The sequence below is a fragment of the Phyllostomus discolor genome, chromosome 13 (assembly GCF_004126475.2).
Source record: "Phyllostomus discolor isolate MPI-MPIP mPhyDis1 chromosome 13, mPhyDis1.pri.v3, whole genome shotgun sequence".
In the NCBI taxonomy this organism is placed as follows: Eukaryota; Metazoa; Chordata; class Mammalia; order Chiroptera; family Phyllostomidae; genus Phyllostomus; species Phyllostomus discolor.
Window position 1 is genome coordinate 20,854,391 of NC_040915.2, and position 14,210 is coordinate 20,868,600.

Here is a 14,210-nt window from a genome sequence, read left to right on the forward strand (position 1 = left end):
GGCGGGGTTGGAGTCTAGGTCAGGGCCAGCCTGAGCCTGAGGGAGCTGGCGAGGTTTGGGGTCCTTCTGGAGCCACCTCCACAGGGCCCTGGCAGAAGAGACACTCCCAAGATCAAGCAGTCTGTCTGTCAGTAGTAGCACAAATGGGTGTTTTCAGAGTGGCCAGGTGTCTCTGGCTGAGCCGAGAGGGAAGTTAGGTTGGTCCAGGACAACTTGATACAGCAGCAAGAAGCTTCCATTTACAGGACACTCACCAGCCAAGCCCTTTACATTCATGATCTCCTTCTGTCCCCACAGAAACATGACCTGGCAGGTACCCCTATCATTCCCATTTCACAGGTGGAAAAACTGAGATTCAGAGAGCTCACACACTTGAAACGTGCCCATAATTGTGCAGTTTCCAAATGTGGGGGGAGGGATTTGGATCGAGGCAGCCTGGTTGTAGAACTGCCTTTTCATAGACTCATTGTTATTTATTTTAACAAAGAGTCTAATTGTGCTACCATAGTTCTTAAGGAAAAAAAAAAAAAAAGCATTCCTCTGCCCCTTCCTTTCCTGGAGGAAATTGTTTTTACCCCTTTTAGTTGATCTCTTAACATTCCCTTTCTTGTTTTTATATAACATGGTGGTAAAGTTACTTCCTGAAACTAAAACTCCCTATATAACATTGACGCAGGAAAATGGTCATTCTTTCCACGTACTGAGATATATGTAATAATTTTGTACATAAATGTTTTCTTTTTTTCAGGCAGGTGTTTCAAACCGTTAGCAATCACAAACACCAAAAACTGACTCAAGAAGGAGTAGAAAATCTGAGTAGACCTAGAACTAGCAAAGAGCTTAAATCCAAAGTGAAAAGCCTTGCAACAGAGAAAGCCCAGGACCAGACAGCTTCACCGGTGAGTTCTACCAAACACTAAGTAAGAATTATTCCCAATTATTTTCTAACTTGTTCAAAAAAAATACAAGATGAGAGAACACTTTTCAACTCAACGGGAGCAGTGGTACCATGACACTGAAGACAGATGAAGACATCACAAGACAGACAATGAGACCAATCTGTCTTATAAATATAGGTGCAAACATACTAAACCCAAATCCTAGCAAACTAAATCCAACAATATATTAAAATGATTGTACATATGACCAAGTGGGATTTATTCCCAAAATGCAAAGATGGTTCAACATATGAAAATTCATCAAATGCATCACATTTAGGGCAAAAAAATTCCACATGATCATGTCAGTGGATGCAGAAAAAAACCTTTAACAAAACCTAGCATGCTTTCATGGTAGAACACAAAATAAACTAAGAACAAAGCACATTATTCTTAACATGATTAAGGGCATATATAAAATATTTACAGTTAACTCAATGGTGAAAAATGAAAAGCTTCCCCCTTCCCCCGCCTGCCTCGCTTAGGTCAGAAACAAGACCAGGATAATGCTGTCTTCCGAACCTCCCCTGCTCATCATTGTACTGGAAGTTCTAGCCAAAGCAATCATAAAAAGAAATAAAAGGCACCCAAATTAAAAAGGAAAATGTAAAACTATATGTATTCATAGAAGACATGATCTTATATATAGAAAAATTCTAGAGAATCTACAAAAAGAAAAAACCAACCCTGCTAGAGCTAATAAATGAATTCACCAAAGTTGAAAGGTACAATATCAACACAAAAGAACTCCACTGAACTCCACTATGTTTCTATACACTAGTAATGAGCAATCCAAAAAGAAAATGTTTTTACAAATTTTATTTGCAGTGGCATCTAAATGAATAAAATGTTTTGGGATAAATTTAACCAAAAAAAATGTAGGACATACACACTGGACACCCTAAAGCATTACTGAGAGAAATCACGAAGACTAAATAAGAGAAAGATATTTTAAGTTCATGGGTTGGTAGATTTAGTATTTTAAAGATAGCATATTTCCCCAAATAATCTACAGTTTCCCATGCAGTCCCTATCAAAATCCCAATGGCCTTTTTATAAAAAATGGGAAAGCTGGTTCTCAAACTCATGTGACATTTCAAGAGACCCCAAATAGCCAAATCAATCTTGAAAAAGAACAAAGTTTGGAGTCACCCTTTCCGATCTCAAAATTAACTATAAAGCTACAGAAATCAAAACAGTGTGATATCAGCATAAGGATAGATATGTAGATCAACAGAATAAAATGAAAAGTCCAGAAATAGCCCTGGCTGGTGTGGCTCAGTTGGTTGGAGCATCATCCTGTAACCAAAGGGTTGTGGGTTTGCTTCCTGGTCAGGGCACATACCTAGGCTGTGGGTTTGATCCCCAGTGCAGGTGCATGCAATCCCCAGCCCAGGTGTGTACAGAAGAAAAATGATTGATGTTTCTCTCTCACATCAATGGTTCTCTCTCTCTTTCTTCTCTCCCTTCCCTTCTCTTTAAAAGCAATAAAAAAAATGTCCTTAGGTGAGGATATGAAAAAAAAAAGAAAGAGAAAAGAAAGTCCAGAAATAAAACCTTTGTATCTATGATAAATTGATTTTCAACAAGGGTGCCAAGACATTAAATATAAAAAGATTCTGGTCAAGAGAGTGGAGTAGATGGACACTGTGCTCACCTCCTCCTGTGACCACATCAAAATTACAACTAAGTTATAGAACAATCAGCCTAAAAACCATCTGGAGACTAGCTGAACAGAAGTCCTGTAACTGAGGATATAAAGACAGGTTGAGATTGGTAGGAGGGGCAGAGATGCAAAAGAAACTGGCCCCACACCCACGTGTGGTGGTTGAGAATCCAGAGGGATATCTCAGCTGCAATGGTCCCCCTCCCCCTTAGAAATGAGGGGTCTCAGCTCCACACCAGGCTCCCCAGCCTGGAGCACCGGTGCCGGGAAGAGCAGCTCACATGACTACTGTCTGAAAATCAGAGGGACAGAGGGATTCCATCTGTCCAGGTGAGATGGATGGCTGCTGGAAACCCAGGCTTTTTTTTTTTTTAAGTATGTGTGTATTGATTTGAGAGACAAAGTTAGGAGGGGCAGGGGAGAGAGGGAAACATCAATCAGAAGACTCCAGTATGTGTCCCCCCCGCCCCAACTGGGGAGAGAACCTGCAACCTAGGTATGTACCCTGATGGGAATTGAACCCTCAATCTTTCAGTTTACAGGAAGGTGCTCCAACCAACTGAATGACACCGGCCAGGGCCCCAGTGGTCTCCTTGAAAGGCCAGTGCACAAACTGTAGCTTGCAGGTACTCCCCTTTGGCTCCAGCAGAGAGACAGTGGCTCAAGGGCCACCAGCAACACACACGGGGAAACTGAGTTGCACAGCTTCAGAGTGAGGGCTGGAGGAACAACCCCCACTCTCCCCCTGACTGGACCAAATCTGAACCTGTCACTAGCTCCACCCTCATGAATTCCTGAGACCCTGGAAGGTCCACAGGCCCCCGGCAGTGGTGACTGTCCTCTCTGTACTCTTGAGAGCTTTGCTGATTGGCCTCAGGCTCAGCACTGGCGAATCTGTGTTAATCTAATAAATTCTACTCACCACACCCAGGTAACTCCCTGAGACCCCACCCCACCCAACTCATGCACAACCTGAGGCTCTTTCAACAACTGTCCTGGGCTCGCACAGACTTTCTTTAAAAACTTGGAATTCAAGCTTGGGGTGTGCATAAAGACTACAGGGAGAAACTGAGTTGTGTGGCTTCAGGGTGAAGGCTGGAGGAACAGCTGCCATTGTCCCTGCATTGAGCTCTCTTCCCACATTGTTGATAGTTGCCTGTGTGGATCCCTCCTGTCACGTGGCCAGCACTGATCTTTCATAGCCTGGTGAATTGGTGCAGCCTACCAGCTCCAACCTGATGAGTCCCTGGGACCCCACCCCACCCATCTTGTGCACATCCCGAAGCTCTTTTGGTGGCTTTGAAGTCTTTCTTTAAAAACTCATGAGATATTTTGATCAAGGATTTGGGGAATCGCTAGAGACATACAGGGAGAAACTGAGTTTGTGCCTTCAGGGAGAGAAAGGGAAGAAAGGCCACCACGGTCTCAGCCCTCACCCCACACATCCAAACCTGATTCTGCATTAGCTTGGTGACTCCACTAGCTCCACCCTCGTGACTCCCTGACACCCTGCCCCATTGCCAGCTAGCAGGTGGCAGCAGGTCTCAGGGCGCCTTGGGCCTTTGGATGACTTGTCCCAGGCCCAGGACTGGTTCACAGTGTGGTCTCTTCTATGCACATCCAGGCCCAGCTCAGGCAGCTACCAGCCACGTGTCACTTTGTAGCTCCTAACAGGCTCCCCTATGCCAGTCACAGGGAGTATCTCACACTGACCTGCCCTAGAGCCACCCAAGAGTCTCCAGAACCAACATATGCTAGTTCGCTCAGTCTGTAGCAGAGCAGGACCCAATCAGCTCCACAAGCAGCATACCCACAGGGTCGTCTCAGCAGGCACCCGACGCTGCTGGGGTGAATCTGTCTGCAGGGAGTCTGCCCCACACAGCAGATCATGTGCTGTGGTCGTGGCGAGTTCTCACAGCCAGACAGTCTGAGGGCCAGCCCCACATGGCCAACAGCAACCAAGGTACGACTACAACAGGAGGGCAAGCACACCCCACACGAGAGACACTCATGGAGAACCCAGATCAGGTGACCAGGGAGACTGTGCCCCTGGGGCCCGTAGGACACCTACTACATAAGGCCACCACGCCAAGACTGGGAAACATAGCAAATCTACCTAATCTATCTAATAGGTAGAAACAAATACAGAAAGGCAGCCAAAATGAGTAGAAAAAGGAACATATCCCAAATGAAAAATCAGGAAAAATCTCCAGAAAAAGAGCTAAATGAGATGGAGGCAAGAAGTCTGTCAGATACAGAGCTCAAAATACTGGTTATAGCATGTTCAGGGAACTTGGTGAGAACGTCAACAAAGAGGTAGTAAGCCCAAAAAAGGACACAGAAATCATAAAAAGAGAACTAGTCAAAATGAAGAACACAATTATTGAAATGAAGAGTATACTTGGAAGAATCCACAGCAGATTAGATGAAACAGAGGGTCAAATGGGTGACTTGGAAGACAAGGTATCAGAAAACACCCATTCAGAACAGCCAAAAGAAACGAATTTTAAAACAATGAGGATAACTTAAGGGACCTCTGGGACAACATCCAGTGTAATAACAGTCACATCATAGGGGTCCCAGAAGAAGAGAGAGAACATGGGATTGAGAACCTTTTTGAAGAAATAATGACTGAACTTTTCCCTAATCTGCTGAAAGAAATAGACAAACAAGTTCAGAAATCACAGAGAGTCCCAAACAAGATGAAACCAAAGAGACTGACACCAAGACACATCATAATTAAAATGGCAAAGTTAAAGACAAAGAGAGAACCTTAAGCAACAGGAGAAAGAGAGTTTCCTACAAGGGAAGTCCCATAAGACTGTCAGTTAACTTCTTAACAGAAACTTTTCTGGCCAGAAGGGATTGACACAAAATATTCAAGCTGATAAAAATCAAGAACTTACAGCCAAGACTACTCTACCCAGAAAAGCTATCATTTAAAATTGCAGGACAGAGAGAAAGAGCTTACCAGACAAGATGAAGCTAAAGGAGTTCCTCACCATCAAACTAGTATACAAGAAATGTTCAATTTCTTTAGGAAGAAGAAAGAAAGAAAAAAAGAACATAAATATGAATTATAAAATGACAACAACTACATAGCTATCAATAATCACTTTTAATGTAAATGGCTTAAATGCTCCAATCAAATGACATAGGGTAGCTGAATGGCTAGGAAAACAAGACCCGTAAATATGCTGTCTACAAGAGACCCACTTCAGATCAAAAAATAAAACACACACAGAGACTGACATTAAAATGATGGAAAAAGATATTTCAGGCAAATGGAAACACAAAGAAAAGCTGGAGTAGCAAAACTTTCACAAAATAGAATTTTAAACAAAGGCTATAATAAGAGACAAAGAAGGACATTACATGATGATAAGGGACCTAATCATAAAGGAACCAATCCAACAGGAGGGTGTAACCCTTGTAAACATTTACGCACCCTACAGAGGAGCCCCTAAATATATGAAGCTAATCTGAATGGACATAAAGGGGGAGATAGACCATAATGCAGTCACAGTAGGGGACTCGACACCCGTTGGAATCAACGGATAGATCTTCCAGACAGAAAATGAATGAGGGAACAGCAGCCTTAAATGACACAGTAGACCAAACAGATTTGGTTGATATTTTTAGGAAATTTCTTCCCAAAGTAGCAGAATATACTTTCTTTTCAAGTGTACATGGAACATTTTCCAGGATAGACTTCATGTTAGGCCACAAAGCAAGTTTCAATAATTTTTTCTTATCCTCACCTGAGGACATTTTCATTTGCTTTTTCAGAGAGAGGAAGAGAGAGGGAAAGGGCGAGAGGAATACATTGATGCAAGAGAAGCATTAATAGGTTGCCTCTGTACGCACCCAGACCAGGGATGTGGACCTGGAGCGGGGATCATACACATCCAGACTAGGGTTGCATACTCCCACGCCCAGACTGAGCATGAACCCACAACCTGTGTGTGAGCCCTGACTGGGAACCAAACCTGCAACCTTTCAGTTACGGGATGACGCTCCAACCACTGAAGCACACCAGCCAGGGCAGTTTTAATAAGTTTTTAAAAACTGAAATCATATAAAGAATGATCTCTGAACAAAATGGTATGAAACCAGAAATGCATTACAAGAGGAAGAAACCTGAAGCCCTGACTGGGTAGCTCAGCTGGTTGGAGCATTGTCCTGTGCACCAAAAGGTTGCAGGTGTTATTTCCAGTCAGGGCACATGCCTAGGTTGCAAATTCAATCTCTGGTGGGGGCATGTATGGAAGGCAACTGATTGATGTTTCTCTCTCACATCAATGTCTCTCTCTCTCTTCCTCTCTCTCTAAAATAATAAATATATCCTTGGGTGAGGATTAAAAGAAGAAGAAGAGAACTGAAAAACACATAAAAACATGGAGGCTAGCCCTGGCTGGCGTAGCTCAGTGGACTGAGCGCGGGCTGGGAACCAAAGTGTCCCAGGTTCGATTCCCAGCCAGGGTACATGCCTGGGTTGCAGGCCATAACCCCCAGCAACCACACATTGATGTTTCTCTCTCTCTCTCTCTCTCTCTCTCTCTCTCTCTCTCTCTCTCTCTCTCTCTCTCTCTCTCTTCCTCCCTCCCTTCCCTCCCTAAAAATAAAAATAAATAAAATCTTAAAAAAAAACATGGAGGCTAAATAACATGCTATTAAACAATAGCGGGTTAACAATGAGATCAAAGAAGAAATCAAAAGTATCTGTGAGGCAGGATAGTAAGAAGCTAGAAAAATTTCTGGGTGAGTGGAATGGGGAAACTGAGACAAGAACATTAAATAAAGCCAAATGGTGAGTAACTTACAGCCAGGTGGTGAATCACAAGACCTTATCTCCCCTAACCAAGTACACTTGGGGGAAAATAGTTTATACCTCTCCTCCCTAACCAGAGAATTCATACTTTAATCATGTTCTCTGGGAAATAGAGAACAGAAACCCAATTCATGCCACTGGTGCCCAAGGACAGATGAAGTTAGGGAACAAATGACAAAAACCTCATTAGAGCCAGACAGAGGTAAAGGTTTACTTTTTCCTTGGGTTTACTTTTACCCAAGGTAAAAGTAAAACAAGAAAGCAGGCCAAAGAATAATCCCAAATTCCCCTATACACTCATTTTGATGCATCAGCATATTGAAAATGCATCTGGAGAACTGACGACTATTCTGCTAAAACCCTCCCCTAAGATTCTCACCCACAGAAGAGAAATAAAACCCCCCAAACAAAGAACATCAGGGCTGGCTCACTCTAGAGCATGCCCTTGCCCCTTCCAGGGCATGAACTTTTTATTTTGTCCTAGACTCTAAGGGTCCCCGGGAGACTTGCAGCCAGGGGAACAGTGGGCAGTGACAGCTTGACTCAGGCTTAACCCTCTGATGCTGTCTCTGGGGTCCCCCTTTCTCTCTGACTTCACAGCGAGCCAACAACAGCCCTGCCCTGGCTCACTCCTGTCTCTGCGACCTTCATTTCCCAGTGAGCTGACAGCAGCCCCGCCTTGGCTCACTCCTTTCTTATAACATTTCCAGGGAGCCAAAGCAGAGCCCCCGCCACCCCCAGGCTCTCCTGTTACTTCTTCTGCCCTAAGTCTTTCCTTTGTTTTACTGTCCCCAGCCTTAATAAGCATACTGTCAAAATCACCTGGACTCATATTGTGAAATCTTTCCTACCTGAGGTCAAGAACCCACACACTACAGGCGGGCTTGAGGCAAGACCTGCTCCAGGCCAGTCCCTGTCCAGCAACACCTGGAGACAAATGAAAATGAAAACACAATGGCCCAGATCTATGGGACACAGCAAAGGCAGTCCTAAGAGGGAAATTCATAGCCATATAGGCCTACCTTAGAAACAAAAAATCTCAAATGAACCTTTCCTTATACCTAAAGGAACTAAAATAAGAGCAGCAAACAAAGCCCAAAATGAATAGAAGGAAGGAAATAATACACATCAGAAGGGAAATAAACAAAGCAGAGCAAAAAAAAAAATAATACAAATGACTAATGAAACCAAGAGCTTGACAAACCTTTGACCAGACTCACCAGGAAAAAGAGAGAGGACCCGAATAAATAAAGTCACACCTGTCAGAATGGCTACCATCAATTAATCAACAAACAGCAAGTGCTGGCAAGGCTGTGGAGAAAAGGGAACCCTCGTGCACTGTTGCTGGGGATGCAGACGGGCGCAGCCCCGGTGGAAAACAGTGTGGAGGTTCCTCAAGAAATTAAAAATAGAACCGCCTTATGACCCAGCAATTCCACTTCTGGGAATATTTTCTAGGAAATCCAAAACACTGATTTAAAAAACACTTCTCCTTTCAGCCATAGCCCATTTCCCAGCGACAACCTTTGGTTGGAGTTACGCATGCTCACTTCCCGATGTTTGCCCTGCCTGTGCAGCCTTGTCCATGTATCTATCCATACTTTTCCTTCCATCCATCCATCCATCCATCCATCCATTTATCCATACTCTGTCAGATGCTACTTATTGCACTGGGGCCCGCGTTTCATCACTTGCCAACAACACATCTCAGAAACCCTTCCATGTCAATCCACAGAGACCTGCCTTGTTTTATGAGGTGCTGCCCTGCAGTCCTGCTATGAAGATGCCGTCATTTATTTCAGCATTTCTCTACGAATGGATGCTTTAGTCACTTTAGATCGTTTTCCCTTGTAAACGATGTTGCAGTGACCATTCTTACACATGAATCTTTGAGCAGGATCCAGTCCTAGAAGAGGGGCAGCTGGGTCAGCTTGGAACATCGTTAAATTGCCCTCCAAACAAAACAAAACAAAACAAAACAAAAACGTGTGAATGTGTCCAGTGTGTGGGAAACCCAGCTTCACTATATTTTTGCTGACATCGGGTTTTATTAACTTTTAAAGTATTTCCTGAACTGATAGAAAAACAAATGTTATTTCATTGAGATTTTAATATGAATTGCCTAGATTAAGGGTGAAATGAACATTTTTTCACTTGTGTATTGGCCATTTTGATTTCTTCTACAAATATGAGTATTCTTTGTCCATTTTTCTATTTGTTTCTTGTCTTTTATGGATTTATTAGGACTGTTTATAGTCTCTGCATTATGTCTATTAATCCTATTGTCATATGTTTTGGGGATGTTTTCTCTCCGTCTATGACCTCTCTTTTACTTTATGTGTCCTTATTCACACAGATTTTACTTTACACGTATTCCAATTGGTTGTCTTTTCACTTCTGGCTTCTGAGTTTCGTTCTGGCTTCGGAGGGGTGAGCCATTTACTGTTTGTAAGGCACTTTCATTTTGATGTTTTCATATAGGCCTGGGCTGCGGGGACTCAGTGGGTGATGTACATACTACCTCCGCTGTAGAGATAAAGACCGGAAAGGTCACAGAGGGTCACTGAACTTGTGTTACACAGATACTGTGGGGAAGACCCAGATCCAGGATCCAGATCCTCAGGGTCTCACACCCAAGTCAGCACTTCCTGCTGCCTAAGCCAGTGGGCCCGCACCATTGCCCACAGCCCCACAGCACTGCTGGCAGCCACCTGCGTGCCTCCTGCTGTCGGAGAGCTGGAGTCCTTGCTTCCCTCCTGGGGACACAGACCTGCTTCCCTGGGGCACCTGCCAGTAGCTCCGGTGCTGCCCTCTGGACCCCCAGGCGACTGTTCCCTGTGCGTTGATTGGCCTCCAGTGATGTGGGGCAGCCGTGGTTCTCAGAGGCACCGTGTCTCCAGGTTGAGCACTCTGACCTCGTAGGCCCTCCTTGGATGTGGTCTCTAAACACACCTGCTCACCTTCACTCTCATCAGGTCTTCAACAAGTGCAGCCTTATCCATGTGACATTAGCTTTTTCAAGTCTAGCCCATCTGGAGGGAGCCCCTTGGTGTGGTGACAGGGGCACAATCAGATGCCATGGGGGCGCAGAGAGTGGAGGGGCTGCCAGGGCCTCAGCACAGCAGCTGTAGAGCTGGGCCTTGGAGGAGTCCTCCTGGCAGAAAGGAAATCCAGCAGAGGGACCAGCGTGGAGGCCAGAGAGGGTGAAAAATTGGGGCTCCCTGTGGCCAGCCAGAGGAACGGAGCGGAGGCGGAGGTGGGAGGGGGTGATCTCCCAGTGCAAAGGGTCGAGGACACCTGGCTGTGGTTTTTAATGGGAACTTCTGGAGCGGGCACCTCCCAGGACAGCCCAGGGACTCCAGGCTCAGAACTGCAGGGGTACCTGCTGAAGTTCAGGTCCCAGAGCCTCTCCAGTCCTGCTGAGTTAGGGCTGGGAAGTGGGAACCTGCACAGGTGACAGGGACACTGTTGCTCACTGGTGACTCAAAGGCTCAGGGACAGCCTCGAGGAAACCTGATCACCCCTCACGTGCAGGTACAGCTTTGTGTCTGACCTCAGGACAGGGCTCTGGGCTTGCCTGGGATTCTCACGAAGGCCCTCCTGACGCAGGCTGGCAGAGACCCCTCTCAGGTGGGGGGCCACGAGGTGAAGAAGGGATGTGGTTGGCAAGGCAGGCTGGAGGCCACAGTGGCCCTGAGGGGTGGCCTAGGCCACCTCAGCAGAGCCCACTTTGTCCCCAAGATCAGAGGAAGCTGCTTGCCCTGTTAGTCTGTGTACCTGGCTGACTCCTATAGCTCCTCAGACTCCCTACCTCCAAGAGGCCTCCCTGCCCCTAGCAGGAGGGCAGGTGTCCTTCCTATGCATCCCAGGCCTCCTGACCTCACCCCTCTCCCAGCACTTGCCTCTAAGGTTGATCACGATCTCACTGGGTCAGGCACTCTTTGTGCCCAGTGTGTGCCCAGCACTCTTTGGAGATTTCTCACTGAATCCTCAACCCTAAAGGTACATGTGGTTACTATCCCAAGGCTCAGAGAAGTTAAGTCACTTTCCCAAGATCACACAGCTGGTGAGGGCATTTCTGCCTTCTGAGCCTGTAGTGTGACAGACCATTCTGATCCACTGACTTTAAATGTCTGAAGGATGAATGAGTCAAAGAATGAATGCAGTTGTTGCAAAGCTCTGTGAGCAGGAAGGGACTCTGCCCTCCTGGGAACATGGCATTTGGAAGCCTGGCATTGTCTTAGTGTCGCTTATATGCCAGGCACCATGCCAGACTCTCTGTGTGTTTACCTCATTTAACTCTCTCACTCGTGAAGCTGGTTCTAGTAATTATCCCCATTTTGCAGATGAGGAAACTGAGGCTCAGAGAAGTTAGGTCATGTGCCCAAAGTCCCAGGGCCAGCAAACAACATAGTTGGCTGTCCAGCTTGTGCTACTGACCGCCGTGGTGCACGGGGTGACCCTGGGTCTTCCCCAGCAGCAAGAGTGCTGAGCACCAGTGGACAAGCGGTGGAAGTGCAGTGAACCCTGCCTGCGGAGGCCACAGCGCGGCTGCCGGGATGGTGATGAGCAGGGATCCCAGGCTGACATCACTGCTTCCTGTGGCAGAGGAATTTGAGAAGGGTTTGCATGTCAGCCCAAGGATTAGGAAATCCTGAGGCAACTATGTGGGTCATTTCATGCTTCTATACAGACCGGGGGCCCGACCTCCATGTCCTTCCGTGCCTGGCTCCCGCCTCCTGGTAACTCCAGGCCCCATGGCCCACACAGCTTAGCCCCACCCTCTTGATCCCTCAACCCCAGCCCTAGCCCTTGCCCTGGGAACAGCCCATGCCTGGTGGATGATGGGACTCGGTCAGTGCTGGGTGCGTGAATGAGTGAGTAAACAAATGAACAAAGGGAGAGAGAGCAGAAGGAATTTTTTGCTCTCAGAAAACACTGGGTGATGGTTTCGTGGGTTGGGCCCTGTTTGGGGCCCAAGAAGGAGAGGGCTCGGGGCTCTTCCCTGCTGGCAGGGTGCTCACTGCCCGGCTGCGAGGTAAGATGAGCACCCAGGTTGGGGGACTACATTGCAGGTGATCACCCTGACGTGGATTGATACTGACATGACTGACCATCCAAACAGGGACTGCTGAGACCCAAAGGGGTGGTACTAATAATTGCACTAACCCAGGGGCATGAAGGGGGGTGTTCTGAGTCACCCTGCCCATTGGGCCCTCTCTTTGTGTCAGTGTCCATGCTCAGTGCTTTGCACGGACCATCTCATTTGGGCCTCAAAACCACCTCTGGGGAGAGTTTACCCCACATTATAGATCAGGAAACACAGGCTCAACAATGATAAGTGTCCTACCCTGGGTCACACAACGGATAAGTGACAGAGCTGGATTTGAACCCAGGAATTTGGCCCCAGAGCCCACGTGTTTAACCAGCTGCCTTCGGAAAAGGGTGGAGCTCTCAAATGTCCAGGTAGTGGGGGAGGCTTGGGCTTTGGAGCCAGAGAGACCAGGAACTGCATTTCCCACTCCTGGCCTCTCTCAGTTTCTTCATCTGTAAAGTGGGACAGAGGTCACTGACTCAGATCCAGGGAGACAATGATGCAGGCAAAGTGCATTCAACAGATGCTTGTTGAGCATTCACTCTGTGCTTGGCCGTAGAAAAAAAAACAGTGGTGAACAGGGCAGGCATGGCCTGTCCCCTCTGGAGCTCACAGCCTGGTAGCAGAGCCGGGAGAGGAACTCTCCTATGTCCTGACACAGGGGAAGCCACAGGATATCCTGGAGCACTGAAGAGGGGGGTCCAGGAAGAGTCTGCCTAAGCTGAGACTGGAGAGTGAGGGGTTGGGGGGAGGTGCAGGGAGGAGTGGGGACTATTCCTGGAGGGAGAGACACAGGGCAAAGCCCGGAGGTGAGAGAGTGCATCTGACAGCTGGGGACTGAACGTGCTGGACGGACACGAGGGCCTGTCAGAGGCACAAACACTGGGCTAGGAAGAGAAGTCAGCTCCAGCTGAATGATCAGGAAGGCTTCTTGGGGGAGCCTTCCCCCCACAGGGCTGGGGGGAAGCTTTGTGCTGGGGCTGGAAGTTAGAGCAAGAGCTTGCCCTCCAGTCACAGGGAGCTGGGCCTCAGCAGGAAAGCACAGAGGCCAGGCTTCTGCATGGCAAACGATGGTCGACAAACTGAATGGGCAACTTACAGAACGGGAGAAAATATTTGCAAATCAGAAGTCCGATAACGGCTTAATATCCAAAATACGAACTCTATACAGAAAAAGTCCAGCCATTGTTAATAAAACGAGAACGGTTTGCATGACATCCATGTCACCTGGCGGCCAAAGAGAGTGGACTGGAAAGCGCATGCGTGATCAGTGACTTCACGGTACTAGTCTGTGGGGGCTGTAGAAGTCATTGAGCGAGCATGCACACTGTGTGACCATCACTTTCAAACTGACTGAGTAAAATAAAGAATCTGCATCAAATTTTGCGTTAAGCTTGAACATTCTTCTGTTCAAGCTTAGAAACCCTTTCAATGATTCAGAGGCCACAGCTATGGGTGACTGGTGATTGGCAGCTTCATCATAACAATGCTCCCACTCATGCTTCATGTCTCATGCAGAGCTTTTTGGTGAAACATCAAATCACCCAGGTGACTCAGCCCTGCTGCAGCCCAGTTGTGTGCCCTGCAACCTCTGGCTTTTTCCAAAACTAAAATCACCTTTGAAAGGGAAGAGATTTCAGACCATTGATGAGATTCAGGAAAATATGACGGGACAGCTGA